This window comes from Panthera pardus, unplaced genomic scaffold (genome assembly GCF_024362965.1).
Source record: "Panthera pardus isolate Hobbes unplaced genomic scaffold, ASM2436296v1 HiC_scaffold_15, whole genome shotgun sequence".
NCBI lineage: Eukaryota > Metazoa > Chordata > Mammalia > Carnivora > Felidae > Panthera > Panthera pardus.
The window spans coordinates 47,532,423-47,552,261 of NW_026526710.1; the positions used below are offsets into that span (position 1 = coordinate 47,532,423).

Consider the following 19,839-nt stretch of genomic DNA (forward strand, 5'->3'; position numbering starts at 1 on the left):
TTGAAAACCAGTCGGATGTATATGACACAAGCAGATGGCTGTATGTGCCCAAAGCAAGGAGGACCAGAGGTTACACTCCCTTGTAGTGCAGTGTGTACTAAGGACAGAAGAGTGTGATTTCTTCTTAATTCGAATTTATATCAGTGTATCTAACAAATGTTTTTACAAAAATTTTAAAACCTTTTTTCACACTTTAAAAGACTGAATATATTTGTCTATTTAACTCTTCTTAAAGCTAATACTTTTGGAAATTTGCATATAAATTAAATAGAAGTAGAAGATTGTTTGAAGTAAATGGTGACTGGCATTGTGTTTGAGCCATCTGTTTTTCTGTGTCTCACCACAGTTGCTATTTACAAAGCAAACTGCACCTCCTTAACATTTCTCACTCTGAGAACCAGATCCACATTTTTCTCTTATCAGCGGCTGGTCCCCTGCCCTCAACTTAATGTTCAACTAAAGCAACTCAGACTCATTTCACTCATTTAATATGCTTTCCTTCTCTGAGGAAAGAATTTGTATATTGAGCTGTGCTGAATACAGATTTTATTTAGCTGTGTATAGATGTTTTATATTTATAAACACATGTAATTACAGACTGTCTCCAGCCTATTTGAATTACCTACAAATGGATATAGCAATTGCCTGCATATCACCTTACAGTTTTAAAGTAAGTAATCTCCTATTAACTCAAGTTACCAAAAAGATAGAATCATATATATATATATATATATATATATATAAAATATATCATATTATAATATCATATTATATATATATAAGTATATATATATAATAAGTAAATATATATATATATACATATATATATATATATATATAATAAGTCCTAAATTTTAAAAGTATTAATTGAATCTTTTATTCTCATTAGCACCTTGATACTGGGCAAGATTTAAAATGAAAAGAGCTCAACTCCTGTTATCCCAATGGAGGTGATCATTTTCTCTCTTCAGCTGGTTATTGGGTTTTTAATTATCTAAAATTTTAATGTAAACCTTTGGCTGTAGTGGCCTACAAAAGTTTCATGTTTAGATTTAGGGCTGTTACTCCTGGTCTGTCAAGGGTAGAGTTCTGAGCCAAATGCAACTATGTGGAGGCCTGTAATGTAAATCTTTAGTCATTAATTCCATTATCTCCCCATACCAAAAATAAAATGAAATGAAATGAAAAATGAAAGTGTTTTTATTCTGAGGTAGAATTTACATAGAGAAGAATGTACAAAGCTTAGTTGTATATACATCAGTGAGTTCTGACATATGTATATACCACTGTAACCCATACCCACATCAAGGTATAGAATATATCTATCCTTCTAGAAAATTTCTCCATGTCTCTTTCCAATAAGAAGCCCTCTTTTACCCCAGAACTAATTGCTTTTCTGATTTCTATCACCAAAATTCGTTTTCCATACTCTTGGCATGAATTTGATGCAAATAAAATTATAAAGTCTATATTCTTTGATACCTGGCTTGTTTTGATCAATATAACACTTTTGAGAGAAACATACAGCCTGACGTTTGGAAAAGGGGAAGTAAAAATGGACTTTCTTTAAAGATGGTATAATTCTGTATGTAAAAATCTTGAGGCATGAGGTAAAAATGCCTATAACTACTAAAAAATTGAGCAAGTTTAAGGGCTGCAAAGCCACTATATGAAAATGGTTGTGTGGTTTTTTTTAAACCAGTATTTTATTTTACTAAGTAATCTCTTTGCCCAATGTGGGGCAAAAATTCACAACCCCCAAGATCAAGAATCACATGCTCCACCAATAAGCCAGCCAGGCATTCCCTAAAAATCACTGTGTCTTACTATGCCTTTTGAATAACTTTACAGGTGATTGATTAAGAAATTGTTGCTGGAATGGAAGTATTCTTGAGCAAATACAGGTCCAGAGACACACACAAACATAACTCCAAAACAAACATAATCAATGAAGTGAAAAAAAGACCTAAAATATCCCTAAAACCTAGCAAACAATCAAGATTTTAAAAAAAGAAAAGAAAAGAAACTACTAGGCAATACATAAGAGAAAAGCATTAGCTTTTGTGCTCATCATTTGTCCTTCCCTTAGGGAACTTCTCATTTGTATAAATCCTTATTTCTCTGGGAATACAGTTTTTAAAAATCTTGTTGCAAAGTATCTTGCAAAGTACAACCAACTGGAAATGGGACTTTGTGCTTCTGTTATATATGAAAACATTTAGGGATGCCGGGCTGGCTCAGTCAGAAGAGCGCGAGACTCTTAATCTCAGGGTCATGAGTTCGAGCCCCATGTTGGGTGTGGAGATTGTTTAAATAAATAAAAAACTTTTTTGAATTTTTAAAAAATAAATAAATGAAAACATTTAAATTGCCTTAACAAAACCTGAGCTACCTCTGCATACTCTGTGAGTGTATGTGCGTGCACGTACGCACATGTTCTATGTCTTTAGAAAGCATTAACGCTTACAAAGAATAGCTGGCCAAATAAAAGAAGGGCAGGCTTTAAATAGATGTAATCAATTAAGTAAAGTTTAAAGGCTGGTTGTAGACCGTTGTACCAAACAAGGTTACCAGACAATTTGCTCATCTACACCTAAGTGAATGAAAGTAGAAGATGATTGCAAACATGTTTATTTTGAGATTTCCATATTCTAGACACTGTGCTGAAGACTTCACATTCCTTGTCTCATTAAACTCCACAAAAAGTGAAGCAGGTAATATTTTCCCCATTTTATAGATGAGAAATCAAGGTTTAGAGTTTAGGTAACTTCCCCAAGGTTACACAATAAGTTAAGAAACCAAGATTCAAACCAAGAGCTCACATCCAGGCCCTGACACCCCTTTGCTTTTTCCTATATGTAAGCCAATATTCTCTACTTCCTTTCTGATCATCCCCTAAGTGCAAGGATAAATTGTTATATATAAGAAAATTTCTTAACGATCTTAATTGCAATTAAATACTCCAACCATGTAAGAGCAGTGTGAGGTAGAAACTAAATTTTCTTTAAAAATGTATACATGCAGGGCACCTGGGTGGCTCAGTTGGTTATGCATCCGACTTCCGCTCAGGTCATGATCTCACAGTCTGTGAGTTTGAGCCCCGCGTCGGGCTCTGTGCTGACAGCTCAGAGCCTGGAGCCTGTTTCAGATTCTGTGTCTCCCTCTCTCTGACCATCCCTTGTCTCTCTCTGTCTCAAAAATAAATAAACATTAAAAAAAAATTTTTTAACGTATACATGCATGCATACATAATGTGTGTGTGCACAGGTGTACGTGTGTGTAGCTGTGTGTATTATGTTTCTGTAGGTACTATTATACAGAAAGATACTTAAAAGAGAGGTAGGGGTTTAGAGGTGGAGTGGAAAACAATGAATAACTCTATGTAATTATTGTGTAATTTCAGTGAGTACGGTAAATGTTTATTCTTTTTGTTTAAAAAAAAAAATCTAATAAACACGAGGTGCCTGGGTGGTTCAGTCGGTTGAGCCTCTGACTCTTGGTTTCATCTTAGGTCATGATCTCACGATTCATGGGTTCAAGCCCCTCGTTGGGCTCCATGCTGACAGAGTGGGGCCTGCTTAGGATTCTCTCTCCCTCTCTCTCTGCCCCTCTCCTGCTCATGCTCTCTCTCTCTCAAAAACAAATAAATAAACTTAAAAAAAAAAAGTCTAATAAGCTAAAACCTTTTACATTGGCATGTATGTTTTGGAATGTTACTTCCACAGAAACATAAATATAAATGTTCTTGCACACAGAAATATGTTTAAAGAAATGCTTTTTAATTATTATTCATCTGTGATTTTATTCTTCAGGACATGATAAGAATTGAGGAAATTTGAGGAATTTATTGTCAATTGAAAAATTCTACAAATCCTTAGTTTTAGGTAGATTTACACTTGTAATGAGCTATGACCTTGGGCAAACTTCAAAATAATTAGCAATATTTCAACCCAATATCGTGTGAAAGATGATTTTTTTAAACAGAAGCGTAAGTTCCTTCAGTATGTCTTATAGAATTAATGAAGAATGACTGTATTAGTCACATAATTAAAAGGCCTAAGAAGTTGTAAGTGAATTGCTTTATCATTTAATACCTCTTAAAAAGGAATAATATTTAGTTATTTATCCAACCACTTGTAGTGATGTATGTATTTTGCTAAGTCAGAGTTAATATTTTAAATATAAAATTCACATCATATCTCCATTAATAAAAATGATGTTCTTTTTCTTAATGGAATAACACAACCCATTTTAAATGCTTTCCAAAATAGAATTTTAAAAATATCAACAGTGCCATTCAACTCTCTGTTATTGGGTAAAAGAAAATCATAATTTGAGTACAGGGAATTTTGATGCTTTCTAAACAGAAATGGATTCTCCAAAACAACAGATAAAAATTATCATAAGGTAAAGTTTCCTGAAGGTGGCAGCATCCTAAGCAAATCTCTTCTCAACATTTGTAGTCAGCTGTACTCACTCATGAAGTATTACTAAATTCCGGGGTGAAGATGGCTAGGAATGTTACAAACCATCATTCATTATGAAAACAATGTAACTATCATCATCACAATGATGTGATCTCTAAGGGATTCCTACCTAAAGTGTAGCCTAGGCTTTCAAATACATTTTATACTCAATACAAAAATCTTTGTGAAGGCTTTTTATATCTATAAAGATTTCTGTTTCTTGATTCATTATATTATTTTTTTTTACTAATAAATGTCAGCAGAGTGACAGGGCGACAGATACATTTCAAAAGTCCAATTTCCAACTTTGGGTCATTTTCTTATCAGAAAAAAGCATTTTTAATTCCAATTCTTTTTTTGCATTTCTTGAAGTAGAAGCAAAGAATCATGATGAATATTATGACAATGATTCTTGAAACTAAGCATGGCTGCATACATCAGGAGGGAAATTCTAATTTAAACACTGGGTTTTAAGGTACTTGTTCAATTCGATTGAGTTTTAAATGAAAACCCATAAAGTTTTTTTGCCTGCCAATAAAATATTATTTGATGATATACTTTTGAAGCTATAATGTTTTCTCTACACAGATGGTTATGGCTGTTATCATTATTATTAAAATGCCAGTTTCCTGACCAAACTTTGTGATTAGAGACTCTTCTAGGAAGAGATAGTTCATTATCATGACCAATCATGCCATCCCTGATTAAATACCCCATCAAAGATCAAAGTCCCCTCCAGGGGAAGGTTAGCCTGTAGGAAAAACTGAAAGATACAGTTCATTAATAAGAATCACACAATATCCGGATCTTTCCATTTACCCCAGTCAGGTGCACCTAAATTCTTCCACACTCATGCAATACTGAAAAGGACCCCGGGTGGCTCAGTCATTTAAGTGTCTGACTCCAATTCGGCTCAGGTCCTGATCTCACGGTTTGAGCCCTGCACCAGTCTCCATGCTGACAGCGTGGAGCCTACTTGGGATTCCCTCTCACTCTCTCTCTCTCTGCCCCTCCCCTACTTGTGCTATCTCTGTCTCTTTCAAAATAAATTTTAAAAAAAGAAAGAAAAAGAGGGAACAAGCATTTTCTCAGTACTGAAAGCTATTAATCTTTTGCCATATCATTCATCAACAGAGTTTCTCTGGATAGATATAGGTATTTTTCCTTCAAAATGAGATGTGTTTCTCCATTCCTAAAAATTTATTGGTTGATTTCCAGTCACTTGGTATTCCATATCTAAACATGTGGATAAATGTTCAAATTCTACAGTGTTTGTCAGTCACCTGCTATCTAAAATTTAATGCCCGTTTACCATGTTTCCTAAATTAGATTACCATATAATCAAATGTTATTTTAGCAAACTAGTGAAGCCTTGTGTGTCACAGGTACAAAGATGTGGTGTTTCTTTGCAAATCGTAATTTGCAAGCCAGCTGACCCATATGGAACTACATGATTCAGCAAAGAGAAAGTTCCTGGCAGTCCCATACAACCTCAGCAACTTTCCTTCTTTAGACCTTCCCCAACCAGAGTTTCCCGCTCTGCCCCTGTTGCATTTTCACACCTTCCTTCATCTTGTTTCTTTCCTTTATTCTCCTGCATATCATTGTTCTTTCTTCCATTTTTTTTTCTTTCTTCATCTTTGTTCCTTCCCTCTTCATTTTCAGAGTCTTTGAGCCTGTGGATATTAGGGATTTTCCTGAGGTATTTCCCAAAGGTTGAGGAAAAGCACCAGAACTGGACTTAAAGTCACACAAGCAACAATAGCAAGACCCTGGGTGCTGACGGGCCATGGTTGGAGTGATGATTTATCTGGATGTTATTGAGTACAGGACAAATAGAAAATGGAGACAAAGAAGGGTCTATGCAGTCTACTTATAAATTGAAAGCCAAAAATTTCCAACATATTCATCCTATAAATCTGATTTTTTTTTGTGTATTTAAGACTAGCAAGTTAAAAATTCTTGGAAGATTTGGTCTAAATTTCTCGCTAGTATTATACACTATAACACCCAGCAAGCACATTATACATATAGATGAAGAAATATAGAGAGAAAAACTGGGCTCCTTTATTTCACACTTTGCTAAATAGGCTTGAAAACGAAAATTTACGAACAAGAATGGGAAAGCCATTTTAACTGAAATTGGATCACTTAAGCATGAGTGATGTAATAGAAGATAGAAAGAGGTATATAGAAGAGAAATGGCATGATCGTATCATGGGGAACTTGAAAGAAATAGGAAAAAACCTAAAGTTGAAATATTAAGAAACAATAGAAGTGTTCATCTACGCAATTCACAACGGCCTTGGAAGGCCTTTGGAGGACAGAGGCAAGAAACATAATAATAGTCAGGATTATAAGGTTTGGCAATAACAGAGAGAAAGAGAAATGATGTAGAGGCCAGAAAAAAATTGCATTGATCAAAGTAGTAAAAGAGAAAATAAATTTGGAAAGTCACATAGAGGAAGGAGCAGTAAGATTTGGCCATGAATAAAAAAAGAGCTGGTCACATCATGTGTCAGGTAGAGAAGATTTGGACATTTGGGAAGGACAAAAGAAGTTCAGTAACTGTTTTGCGAGGAGTCAGTCTTGCCACAAACCAAGTAGAGTTAAAACACTGGTTCTAGCCAACAAGCTGATTTCACACTTGCATAAAAGGGCAGCCAATACATAATTTAATTATCACTGAAAGCAGAGATGACACTAATTGTATTTTAAACTCTTCCTAATCTCATGGAATGTGATAGTAAGTGAACTGTGGACAGCATCAAGCTCATTTCTGGCACTCAACTGAAGTCATACAATTAAAAAACAAAGTTAGTAGGAAGGAATGTGTGTTATTATTCCACATTAGCTACCTAGAAATTTTAGGTACTCTGCATCTGAGACACACTTGTCTCCTGATCCCTCCTGCAGAATAAAAGTATATATGCAGTTCTTTGCCAAAGTGAACAAGGAAAAGAAGAGGCAGGACAGAGTCACTCTACAAAAGTACTTCCCTCCTCCTTTGCCCATGGGTAGAACAGACTAATCACACCAAAGATGCAGCACCCATACCCCCATCTAGTTTCAAATTTCCCATTAAAAATTGACTTTCCTCTATGGACTTTCAGTACAAGGAAATTAGAACCCAAAAATATAACATAAACTCTTAGTTTCTGTGATTGATGAATAATAGTTAGTGTTAATTATTATTTATGGAGCCAGGATGCTTGACTTCTTCAGGTATAGCTGTGGTGCCAGAGGAATTCCATTTACATAAAGGCCCCTATGATTTTAGATAGGGGGGGTAAACATCGGAGCTTATTGCCAGGTTTTCCTGTGGCTGAGTCAGAAGATAAGGGAAGGGGGTGGGTATTTTTGTGTGCCTTTTTTGTTTGTTTTTCCCTTGAAACTCTAGAAAAGCAGTATTAGGGTTATCCTTCTAGACAGAGAAGAGTAATGTAGATGCCTCTGGACACACAAAAGTGGAGTCTTGGCTTTAGGAGATGGACTTTGCAGTGTGTTTTGCTTCCCTGCTTCCCTTAGGCAGGACCCAAAAGTTCTTTATAAAAGCAAATTTATAAGAAGCTCTGTTCAGATTCATAGGGAAAGTTCAATTACTTTTTAAATTAACATATAATATAAACATGGTGTAGCTATGATACCTGTGAAAAGTACACCTATCATGGGCACATGGCTCAATGAATTTTTATCAGGTGGCTATATCCGTGTCACTAGCTCTCTCTGATCTAGAACATGAAGGCCCTTCATCACTTACTTCAAATGAAACTACTAGCTTGAATTCTAACAGCATGGTTTTTGTCTGCCTTTTGTTTTTAAGATTTTGTCTTTTTACTTCATTTTTATTTTTTCAAAAAATTCTTAATGTTTATTTTTGTGTGTGAGAGAGAGAGAAAGAAAGAGAGAGCATGAGAAGGGGAGGGGCAGAGAGACAGGGGGAGACACAGAATCTGAAACAGGTTCCAGGCTCTGAGCTGTCAGGACAGAGCCCGACTCGGGGCTCAGACTCGGGAATGTGAGATCATGACCAGAGCCCAAGTCAGACACTTAACAGGTTGAGCCACCCAGGCACCTCTGTCTTTATACTTTAAATAAATGAAATAATGCTGTATGTTCTTTTCTGTACAGGCTACTTCCACCCAATACTATGTTTGTATGATTCATTCATGTATTTGGGAGTGTTATTGATCAGTTATCCTCACTGCAGTATAGTACTTAATTTATATGAATACACTGTAATATATTACCCATTCTATTGATGGACACTTGAGCCATTTCTAGCTTGGGCCTATTATGCATAGCACTTCTTCCACAAACATTCCCATATGTCTTGCAGTGCATATATTCATTCATTTATGACAGGCATATATCAAGCAGGTGGAATCACTAAACCATAGGGTAGGTACATATTCATTTGTTTTAGTGGATAGCACCAATTTCCAAAGTGTTTCTACCAATTCATATTCCAACCACAACATGTGAAAATTCCAATTGCTCTATATTTTTGACAACCCTCAGTATTTTCTGTCTTTTTATTTTATCCTTTCTGATGGGTGACCATGGAGTTTAGAGCTGCACTCTAATGCCGGTTGAGGAGACTGGGACAAGATCTTGCTACTTAGGGTTGTAATGGGTCTTATAACCCACCTTGGTATATACCATCTGTTTGGTAACTGAAAATAAATAGATTTCTGGGGCGTCTGGGTGGCTTAGTCAGTTGAGCATCCGACTCTTGGTTTCGGCTCAGGTCATGATCTCACAATTTCGTGAGTTCGAGCCCCGCTTCAGGCTCCGCACTGGTGACATGGAGCCTGCTTGGAATACTCTCTCTGCCCTTCCCCCACTCAGCCTGTCTCTGTCTCTCTCAAATAAAATAAAATAAAACTTTTAAAAAATTAAAAAAAAAGAAAGATACAGATTTCTTTAGAAATCTACCAAGCAAGCCAAATTTACCCATCAGCCAAGGATCTGAAAAAGTTGAGGGGTCAATTCTTCAATTCAATCACACTGAATAAACTTGAGGTTTCTTTTTTCTTTTCTTTTCTTTTTTTTTTTTTTATTATTTCCTCCTCTTTATTTTTTTTTTATTTTTTTAACACTTATTTATTTTTTTTCAATATATGAAATTTATTGTCAAATTGGTTTCCATACAACACCCAGTGCTCATCCCAAAAGGTGCCCTCCTCAATACCCATCACCCACCCTCCCTTCCCTCCCACCTCCCATCAACCTTCTAAACTTGAGGTTTCAAGGATATATATTTTTTTCAAGCAATTTCATTTTTCTACCTAATTGTTTTACTTTTAATCAGTCCAATAATTTGCTTTTTTAGAGATTTATCCAAAATCCTTTGGTGATTTTCAAAGCTGAAAAATGACCGATTAAAAAACTTGTTCTAGATTAAAATGTTACTCATTATTACTACCTGATATTCACTGTGATAATTATCAGCAAGGCAAAAACTAATAAAATAGAGTACTTTTTCCAGCAATTCACAAACTAAAGAGAAAGATAGATAGTAATAGCTAATATTCTTTTAGTGCATGTACTTCACACATATCTCATTTCATCCTTACAACAAACATTGGAGTAGGTTCTAGCACTGTTGTAGACGAGGAAACTGAGGCACAAAGATGTGAACAAACTTCCTGAGATAGCAGTGATATAGAAATGGGACCAAACCCAAGAAGTCTGACTCCAGAGTATTCTTCAAACCATTACACCATCCTATCACAAAAGACAGAATAGGATATGTGCTTAAAAATAGGGCTAACAACAAAGTTATCTGACAGATACAAGTGGGAGGGATAAATTCTGACTGTGAGTGTTGGGAACTTCAGCAAAATGGCATCGAATGACCTGGGTTTTTAAGATTAGGTAGTATTTTTAAGGGAAAAACATGAGAAGAAATGGAACTTTCTGTAGCAAGAAAAACACAGATTCTAAATTCCTTGGAGAAAGGAAATGTGTTATGTTACTGTAACCTAATAGCCTAGAAAAGGGTCTGTAAACTAACAATGTTGAATGAATGCAAAAATTTAGGGTAACCAGTTACTGTATACATCCTGTAGTCCTGTTTAAGTGGCCAATGGATGATAAAGTGACAAACACATAAATGAATGGAAGAGCACATTCAGGAGAGCAGTACTTTTGGGTCAGCGTAATGAATGTATAGCAACTCAGCCTAAGATTTAAAATTTATCACGTCATGCAATTTATTTTCTACCATAATGTTGGGATCTTTCATTGAAGGAACTTCTTTCAAAATTCTGGGAGTGGTTTTGTTAATGGATCATTAATTTTAACTGCATATAAACTAGGCCAAATTTTAAATCCCTTTCAATAGTGTTATCTTCACATAATAATTTTAAAAATTATTTTCTTTAAAATGATTAAGAAATCATTGATCTAAAATATTACTTTAGGGGACTTCTGGGTGGCTCAGTACTTTAAGTGTCTGACTTCGGCTCAGGGGGTGATCTCGTGGTTCATGAGTTCAAGCCTCGTTTATTTTCTGGGTCAAAAAGAGCTCAGAGCCTGGACCCTGCTTCGGATTCTGTGTCTCCCTCTCTCTCTACCCTTCCCCCATTCATGCTCTCTCTCTCTCTCTCTCTCTCTCAAAAATAAATAAACATTAAAAAAATTTTTTTTAAAAGAAGCTAATATATTAATTGAGGTCAGACTTGGGGGAAACAATAAAATACTACCTTTTAGTTTAATAATGGCTTCTATAAAGTATAGTACAGGTCAGGGAAAGAGAAAGCTAAATATGGATTGTCCTAAGGAAAGCATTTGAAACAGCAAAGAGAAATTCATGGAGATGTAATGGAACACTTATAATAACAATAACAAAATTAAAGGGGAAAAAAGGTCAAAAACCCAAAATATATCGGTTTAATGAAACAGGTTAGAGAATTCTGATAAGACAAGATAGACTATGGTAGTACCTTCAAAAATACAAAGTCATATTCACTGATAATATTATGATGTAAACAATGTGTACAATATGGTTATGATGTATAAGAATACATAGAAATATAAGATAATGGATAAAAATGATCAGCTCAACTAAAATAGCATTTTAATTAAAAATAGTACCTTATGTTATAATTTCTTTCTAATAAAAGGTAAACTACTTGATACTTTCAGCAAAATTGAAGAGAAAAACTCTTCAGATTATAGAATTAGGGAGATTCTTCCTAAATATTAAAGCAAAACTCTCATGTGTTAAATTACAGAATGTTATGGCAACTTAAAATTGTCTTTTGCACCATATCTTCCAAGTTCAAAATTCTTCTCAATTGTGATCACTATAAACAAAATATTCCTGTTAAATAAGTGGATGTTGGTTGTGGCTATCTCCATATTTTTCAGGTGAGAAAAACAAAACCGATTACTTCAGTGACGTGTTATTTGCCGGATACTGGAGCAGGGCCTCTTTATCTTGAGTCAATAACGATTTCCAATGGTCTCACTAGTCTCTAATCACAACTGTTAAATGTAACTTTTCCTTTATCTGCCCAACTTTGAACATGAAGCACTGTTTTTTCCAGGACAGATTATTTTAGAGCACTCTAAAGCCACTCTGGAAGTCTAACTATGACTCTGTTTTGTAGAAAGTGGAAGGATACAAAATTCTGAAAATAAATTTGAGCCAGTAAGTCTTCTCAATAAGACAAAAATCCCATGAGATTTTATTTTCGATCCATATGCACACAACATATTTTCATTATCAAAGCAAGTTAACTCTCAGAATTAAGGTATAATAGGATCAACTTTTCAGCATTGACCTCTGCTGTTATTAGCCAGAATAATACACTAAGACCTGACAAAATTATGCCTGAAAATGTTTGCAACTAATTGCACTTGTGAATTAAATAATGATGTTTGGGTGGTGCCTTTTTTTTCCTCCAAAGCTATTTGTACTTGTACCAACACACTTGATGGGTCCAACTTGACCTCTTACTCATAACTTTGAAAGCAAATGTCCCATGCACGTTAGGCAACTATTTATAACAATTATGTTGTCCTCCACTCTTAAGCAAATATTGTATACAAGAAAGTTAATACATACTGTAATGTTTCCATAAAAAATCTTTAACTCTGTAAAATTTGGAAAAGAAAGTTCTATTTTCAAATAAGCACTATTTTTCATTTCTCAAAGAAAACTACCTCACGTGGTTAGTAACTTGACTTTGTATAGTCCTATCAAAAACTGAAACAAATCTTTTTATTTAAAAAGAATTATGAATTCTAAGTATTGAGAATATCTAATTTTTAAGAATTATATCTATCTATGCTTTCATAAAACCAAATTTGTGAGATAGAAATTCTAACACTAATACTTTTCTCATTCTTTAAAAATAATGACTAATAAAAAAAGTAATGATGGTACTAATTATATTTCTTATTAGTGTTCATTCTTATGATCTCAGAATATTTAAATATTTAGTTGCCCCTGACTGTCTTTTTCCCTGTTCACTTGTTTACCCACTCCCAAGTCTATGTTTTAATTAATTTTAATCAGGGCAGATTAATAAATCCCAGCTTGTTCATGGGAACCAACTGATTCAGAATGAGTCTTTCCTAATTGTTTTGTGTTCACATGGGTGTTCACTTTGGCTCCCCTTCAAGCTTCCTGCCAAGGGGGAAAATTACCTTTCCACGCCCAACTAAAAACAGAGTCAAAGAATAATTCCTTTGGTGAGCAGCGTCACTGAATAAGCAGTTTTAGCGTGATGTGTGTGTGTGTGTGTGTGAGTGTGTGTTTAATGAAGATCTGTGTGTAGATTGTCTACAAAGTAGTTTTCATATAGAAAAATACCAGATATGTTGTTGCTTTTTTTTTTTTTTTTTTTTTTTAGAAATCACATTCTGAAATTTATAATCTTTATTACTAAGTTTTTTAAATCCCAAAGAACATGTTTTCCTCCTGGATGAAACAGTTTTCTTACAAAAAACTGGAATACTTTTCCCAGCCCATGTTTTGTGTCTTTCATCTCTAACCTTTCCAAAATAATATTTTCTTTTGATATCAGCCTCTTTGATGCTGTTCTAAATGAAAATGTTTTTGAGTTCATTTTTTTCAGAAGGTAAATATTAGTCAGTTAAAAAACAAATCCTGACTGTATTATGACACAGAACTTCTTACATAATTTCTTGCCCTTCTCATAACAGAAGTCCAGAATCAGTACTCGTCTGGTTTGACCTGGGAAATGTATCCAAACCCTCCAGGGAGGTCCAAGCTTCCTATGTCAGGGATCGCTTTGCTTTAGGAAACCAACACAGATTGAGTGCCCACAAAGAAGAAAAGAAAAAGATCCCTATGAGCTGAATTGATATATTAGAGGAGGACAAAGAAGTTTTCACAGAATAATGAGGACATGTTGGTGAGGTTTTAGAGCCTCAGGTTTCTCTCCAAACCCACCTCCAGAAGTAGCACCGCCTCCCTCTTTCCAAGGTGATGAATCACAATCCTCTCAACTCGGGAGTGGCCTCCAGAGTGATGGCTGTCAAAACACTCCACTTGAGGGCTGATAAACACTTCTTGAAAATGGCGGTGATGACAGACTGGGTAGGTTTTTGAGATATAGTTTACGAGAGTAGGATTTTAGATGCAGGATTTTTAATGAATGCCCCTCCGAGAAGAGCTGAAGAAAATCAATATCGTGTGTGGATGTAGGCATACAAACAATTTTTTTTTATTTTTTTAATGTTTATTTATTTTTGAGACAGAGAGAGACAGAGCATGAACGGGGGAGGGGCAGAGAGAGAGGGAGACACAGAATCCGAAGCAGGCTCCAGGCTCCCAGCTGTCAGCACAGAGCCTGACTCGGGGCTCAAACTCACAAACCGTGAGATGACCTGAGCCAGTCGGACGCTTAGCAGACTGAGCCACCCAGGCGCCCCAAACAGAAATTTTAAAACAGTTCTCTCTTCCACAAGGTCATTAGAATTTGCTTTTGACCCAGAATATAAACGATTTCCTTTCATATTAATTCTGACTTAACATAAACATATAAACATCAGATAAGTATGTGATTATATTCTTTCAGAGCTTGGAGGAGATGCATAATTCTGCAACATAAATGTTGCGGTGGCATTTACCAACTGGTCTCTGGTTTGGAAAAATATAAAATTGGTCCAACTCCTTATTTTCTGAGAATTCCTCCATTTTATAATGTTAGCTATCTAAGAAAACTGGGTCTCTTTAACTTTCTTTAGGCTATGCCAAGACCTCAATCAAACTAGGTAGGCTTCTGTTTTATTTTTCAACATACAATAAGTGCAGGCTTGCATGTGCAAGGTTGCAGAATCTACACTGCGGCATGAATGAATCTCAGGGAACATTTTAAAAACAGCAGATTACATCTCTCCATTTTCCTTCACCACATTTTTTCTTCCCTTATCTAATGTCCTTTTACAGCATATTCTTTATTAAAAGAGAGACACAAAAATATTCTATCCTACTACTCCAAATTCAAGGGTATATAAATGGTGCCTTCTAATTGCATTTTTCAGTACATCATACACTTTGTGCCCAAATATCTCTGCCTGCCTTCCTTCCTTTTTTTCTTCCTTTCACGCTTACTTGTTTTCTTTCCTTTATTTAGGAAAACCATCCACAAGCATTAACTAAGCACTTCCCATTCATTTACTCTCCATTATTAACTTCTTCCTACTTTGAAGACATATTACGTTACAATATGAAAGACTCTGTGAAAGACAAGTAAGCCCCCATCTTTTTCTTCTAAGGAAAGAAGACGCATATTTGAGAGAGAATGTGTGTGTGTGTGTGTGTGTGTGTAAGAGAGGGATGAGTACGTATGGGGAAATGTGTAAACAGTCAACTGCAATTCAGGTCAGAATGAAATCAGCCATAGAGGTATTTTAGATGTGTTCTTCTGATTTTAAGATATATCCAAAAAGTCAATGGAAGGAGGCAGCCTCTGTGCCTGGAGGTGGAAGCCAGGTGCTAAAGTGATGGGCAGAGGATGAGGATGAGGCATTCTTTGCTGAGGCAGCAACACTAGGGAAGGCTGGGAGGTGGCCAGTGCCTATTAGGGAGCTGAGTTGCCCCTCAGTAACTTAGCACATTCCCATTTGCTTTTATCTTTACAGAACTGAATGTCTCCAAGAGATGACCTTGCTGGCCACGGATAATGTCAAGTTAATCCATGTACCCATTAGTCCTGAATGAATTGGATTTCATTTGTCTCAGAAAGTAACCTCTCATCCAAGCTATTTCCTTTTGTAGTTTAAAGTTTCGCATTTAGTTTAGACTTTGAGAAGATAATGTTTTGGAAATGGTTGGAGCTTTTAATTTCATGTACTTTTAAATCCTTATTTAAAAAAAAAAGAAAAATGGGCACCTGGGTGGCTCAGTAAGATAAGCATCCAACTTCGGCTCAGGTCATGATCTCAGTTTGTGAGTTCAAGTCCCACATCGGGCTTTCTGCTGTCAGCACAGAGCCCACTTCAGATCCTCTATTCCCCTCTCTCTTTAACCCTCCCCACCTCCTCAAAAATAAACATTAAAAAAAAAAACTCAGTCAAAGCTAAAAGTGTTTAATAATAAATGGAGAAGATTTCAAGTGGATTTCCCAGGATTACTTTTGGGGGATCTGAAAGAGATTTCCATGAACCTCTGTGGATTCCCAGCATCACTTTCTCCATATTATCTTCCTTATTCTTTGATCATGTTTTTTTCTGAAAGGATTAAAAATCATTTATTTCACTGCTTTACTCATTTACACAGCATTTATGAATGCATACTGTGTTCTGAGCACTGTGTGAAAACTCAAGGAATTTGAAGAGTTTTGTTGTTTTATTGTTGTTTTGTATTGTTTTTCTTTTTTAGGGAAAACTAAAGCCTAAAACCTAAGAGGGATAAATGCTCTGTTAGAAGTTCTGGAATACTACTCAGCAATGAAAAAGAATGAAATCTTGCCATTTGCAACGACATGGATGGAATGGGAGGGTATTATGCTAAGCGAAATTGGTCAGAGAAAGAAGATATCATATGTTCTCACTCACATGTGGGATCTGAGAAACTTAACAGAAGACCAAGGGGGAAGGGAAAGAAAAAATACATATAGTTACAAACTGAGAGAGAGTCCAACCATAAGAGACTCTTAAATACAGAGAACAAACTGAGGGTTGATGAGGGGGGAGGGGAAAATGGAAGATGGGCATTGAGGAGGTCACTTGTTGGGATAAGCACTGGGTATTGTATGGAAGCAATTAATCATAGGCATCTACTCCCAAAGCCAAGAGCACACTGATACTTTATATGTTACCTAACTTGACAATAAATTATATATAAAACAGAAATTAAACAGAAATTTGTAATATTAAAAAAAAAAGTCCAGAGCACTCTAGGAGCCTGTAGAAAGAGTATTTACTGCCTGTTTAGAGAGTCAGAAAGGATTCCAGAGCTCAGCCTCAGGTGACTCTTTGAAGATGAGAAGTAGTCAGGCAGAGGGAGTGAAAGGTAAAAGCATATAAACTTGAGAGAGAATATTAAAAACTATGAGAAACTGAAGATGAAAAAATTCAACCATTTTTAAATAATAAATGTTTGTTGACTGAATAGACGTAAAAATGACTACCCTTTCCAAGCTTTAGCTACCTAGAATGAATACAAACATTTTATTCTATCAAGCCTACTTTCCAACATCAATAATTTTTATGATTCTATTCTGCATTTTCTCAATATTCTTAGACTATTTGTCCATGTTATGCATCCAGTGGAACTCAACACTGCAATAAAGTCTGTATCGTTTGAGAGTAGAAGAATATTCACATTGAAATTCTCCAAACATTCTTGCAAATTTGTCATGCGCTTGCCAAGTGATTTCTGATGTTATTCCAGAAATTAGGAACGAATTTATCCTAGACGAAGACACAATAAACCCGAGCTTTTATTCAATGACTAATATGCCTGACCTCTGATGACCATATGATGTGGGCAGCAGATTATCTGCTCAGTGGTATATCATCTCCCTCACCTCCCTCTAGACTCTTTCTGCTAAGCTATGAAATCGTCTGCTTTCATAGACTATAAAACCTTAAGTAATTATCTACTGGTTTCATGTACCATTCCACATTAGTAGAATCTGTGATTGTAAGAGGACAGGTGACTCTTTCCTTTGGTCTTTTCTTGTACCCAGCAATGGCTGGATTACTCTAGAAGATTTACAAGGGTCTTATATGTTATTTGAAAGTAAGTATAATCCAGTGTTAAAGAACTGAATGTGACCAAACTATAGAGTTAACATGAGCTAACAAACAAAATGCATCCCTGAATCTAGCATGACTTTTACATTGAAGCCAAATTAACATCATTGTCTATCAAAGTTTTTAAAACGTGGGTTTTTTATTTGGTGAACAGATGGGTAGAGTTTGTGGCAAGGTTTGTTTCTTGTTTTGTTTTGGTGTTTTGATGTATTGTAGAGCTAGGTGCCTTAGCAGGGGAAATTTGACAAAGTTCTGTTTACCTGGTTTAAGGTACATATTAGTCTTTCTGTTAAGATTTTACAAATGATCGGGGAGCCTATGTGGCTCAGTCGGTTAAGCATCTGACTTCAGCTCAGGTCTGATCTCACTGTTGGTGAGTTTGAGCCCCACATTGGTCTCTGTGCTGACAGCTCAGAGCCTGGAGCCTGCTTCAGATTCTGTGTCTCCCTCTCTCTCTGCCCCTCCCCCACTTGCACTCTGTGTCTTTCTCTCTCAAAATAAACACTGAAAAAAAATTAAAAAAAATAAAAAAGATTTTACAAACGATCTTTTCAGAGATAGGAGCTAAAGCACAACTCCTTTCATGATCAGTTAGCTCTGTTCACACCAGAGCCTGGGAGTCAATAGGTCATCCTGGAATCAACATGGGCTTTGTAGTCACTTGGCATTTTATTTGAATACCATCTGTCTCATTTCACTCATTCAGCAGGTATCTAGTGAGTATCCATTTTATGCCGATTCTCATTTGGATGCTGGGTACAGATAGTTTGAAAAGAACACAAGTCCTGTTCTCATGGAGCTTAAACCCTGCAATTTTAACCTCTCTGTTTCAACAGAACAGAGTGATTGGAAGTTTAATTAAGATATGTTTCATATAGAACTGAAACAACTTATGTCAAGTGCGTAGATAGTACTTCAGTTTCTACATGCCCTATCTAACATGTTGGTGATGCCCAACAACAATTTCACAAAGCAATTTCAATGTGGTGTTCACTCCTTGAGAGTGTTATCAGAGGCTATGTTGATAAACTGTTGATCTTTATGACATCAGCTTCAAAGATTACGGGCTTACACACAGAGCTGGTTTACCTGAAAAACGCCTCATTATTAATTTGTTATTAATGTATTTATTTAATCATTTTTGTAATAAGCTAAGTGTCTAGCCACACATCAGCCCATGAAGGTAATTTCCTTTTGAAGGGCTCTGTTGTATAATGAATAAGCTTGGCACAATCCCAAATTTGGGGGAGAAAATGGGCCAGTCACTTCGATTGTCTGGGTCCACCTCATAGAGAGGATAAGAGAATAGCACCTATTGAATGACACCAAAGTTCCTTTATATTTGCAAGACTTTATGGTTCTACTTCCGTTAACTTTCTAAAACATGCTTTTTAAGCTGCGAAGAATATCCCTCACTTGGAATGCTATACTCATTCATATATTTTACAATTTTATAAATTTATGTTTTTTAAATTGACTGCTTTTAAATAAATGGACAAAAATTTAGAGAGTTCTTTACTTCGGTTTCCTACTGTCATAATTTCTTCCATTCCGTGTATCTGTGTACATACATGTCAGTGTATGTATATGTGTGTGGCAGCAAGTACAGGCTCAGTTGAAAATTTTTAAGGGAAATTTGTGTGGGAAAGACACAGTAGTAAGAGAAAACTATTATTGTTCTTTTTTCTTGCTCTCTGATCCCAAGGAAAATTTCCATCTCCTCATATATTTACTGTCAGTCTTCAGACTATACGATTCCTGACTCTCATCTCCGTCTTGAACTCCTAAACCTAAATAGGTACAAAAACTTTGGTTCTGCTACAACTCAAATTAGTTCAAATGCAACTCAAATTACTTAAGCCAATTTTATTGGCTCATAAAATGCTAAAACATATAGGAGTTGATTCGTCTTGGATCCAGGGACTCCAGTGACACCACCAGTGCTCTGTTAACCCCTTTCTTCTCTTTTCTTTTCCTTTCCCTTCCCTTCCCTTTATCCCCTTCTTATCACCCCCCCCCACCTTTTTTCTGCGTTGTCCTGCTGTTAGCGTCATTTTCAAGCAAGCACTTCCCATGTAGCCCCACACTGAACCAGGAAGATGGGAAGCCCCATCTGAACAACATGTGCAAC

At 35.8% G+C, this 19,839-nt stretch overlaps 1 protein-coding gene and 1 long non-coding RNA gene across 5 annotated transcripts in view; one reads left to right on the forward strand and one right to left on the reverse strand.

Moving 5' to 3' along the window:
- Window positions 1–19,839, reverse strand: part of DSC1 (desmocollin 1) — a 351,913-nt gene that overhangs the window by 130,230 nt on the left and 201,844 nt on the right. The window lies entirely within an intron of this gene.
- LOC109276447 (uncharacterized) lies at window positions 457–19,214 on the forward strand. 2 transcript variants are annotated; one of them, XR_002084669.2, is made up of 3 exons: window positions 457–670; window positions 15,083–15,198; window positions 16,330–19,214. It is a non-coding gene; the product is annotated as an uncharacterized LOC109276447 (long non-coding RNA). The 2 variants fall into 2 exon arrangements; XR_008422251.1 differs by lacking the exon at window positions 15,083–15,198.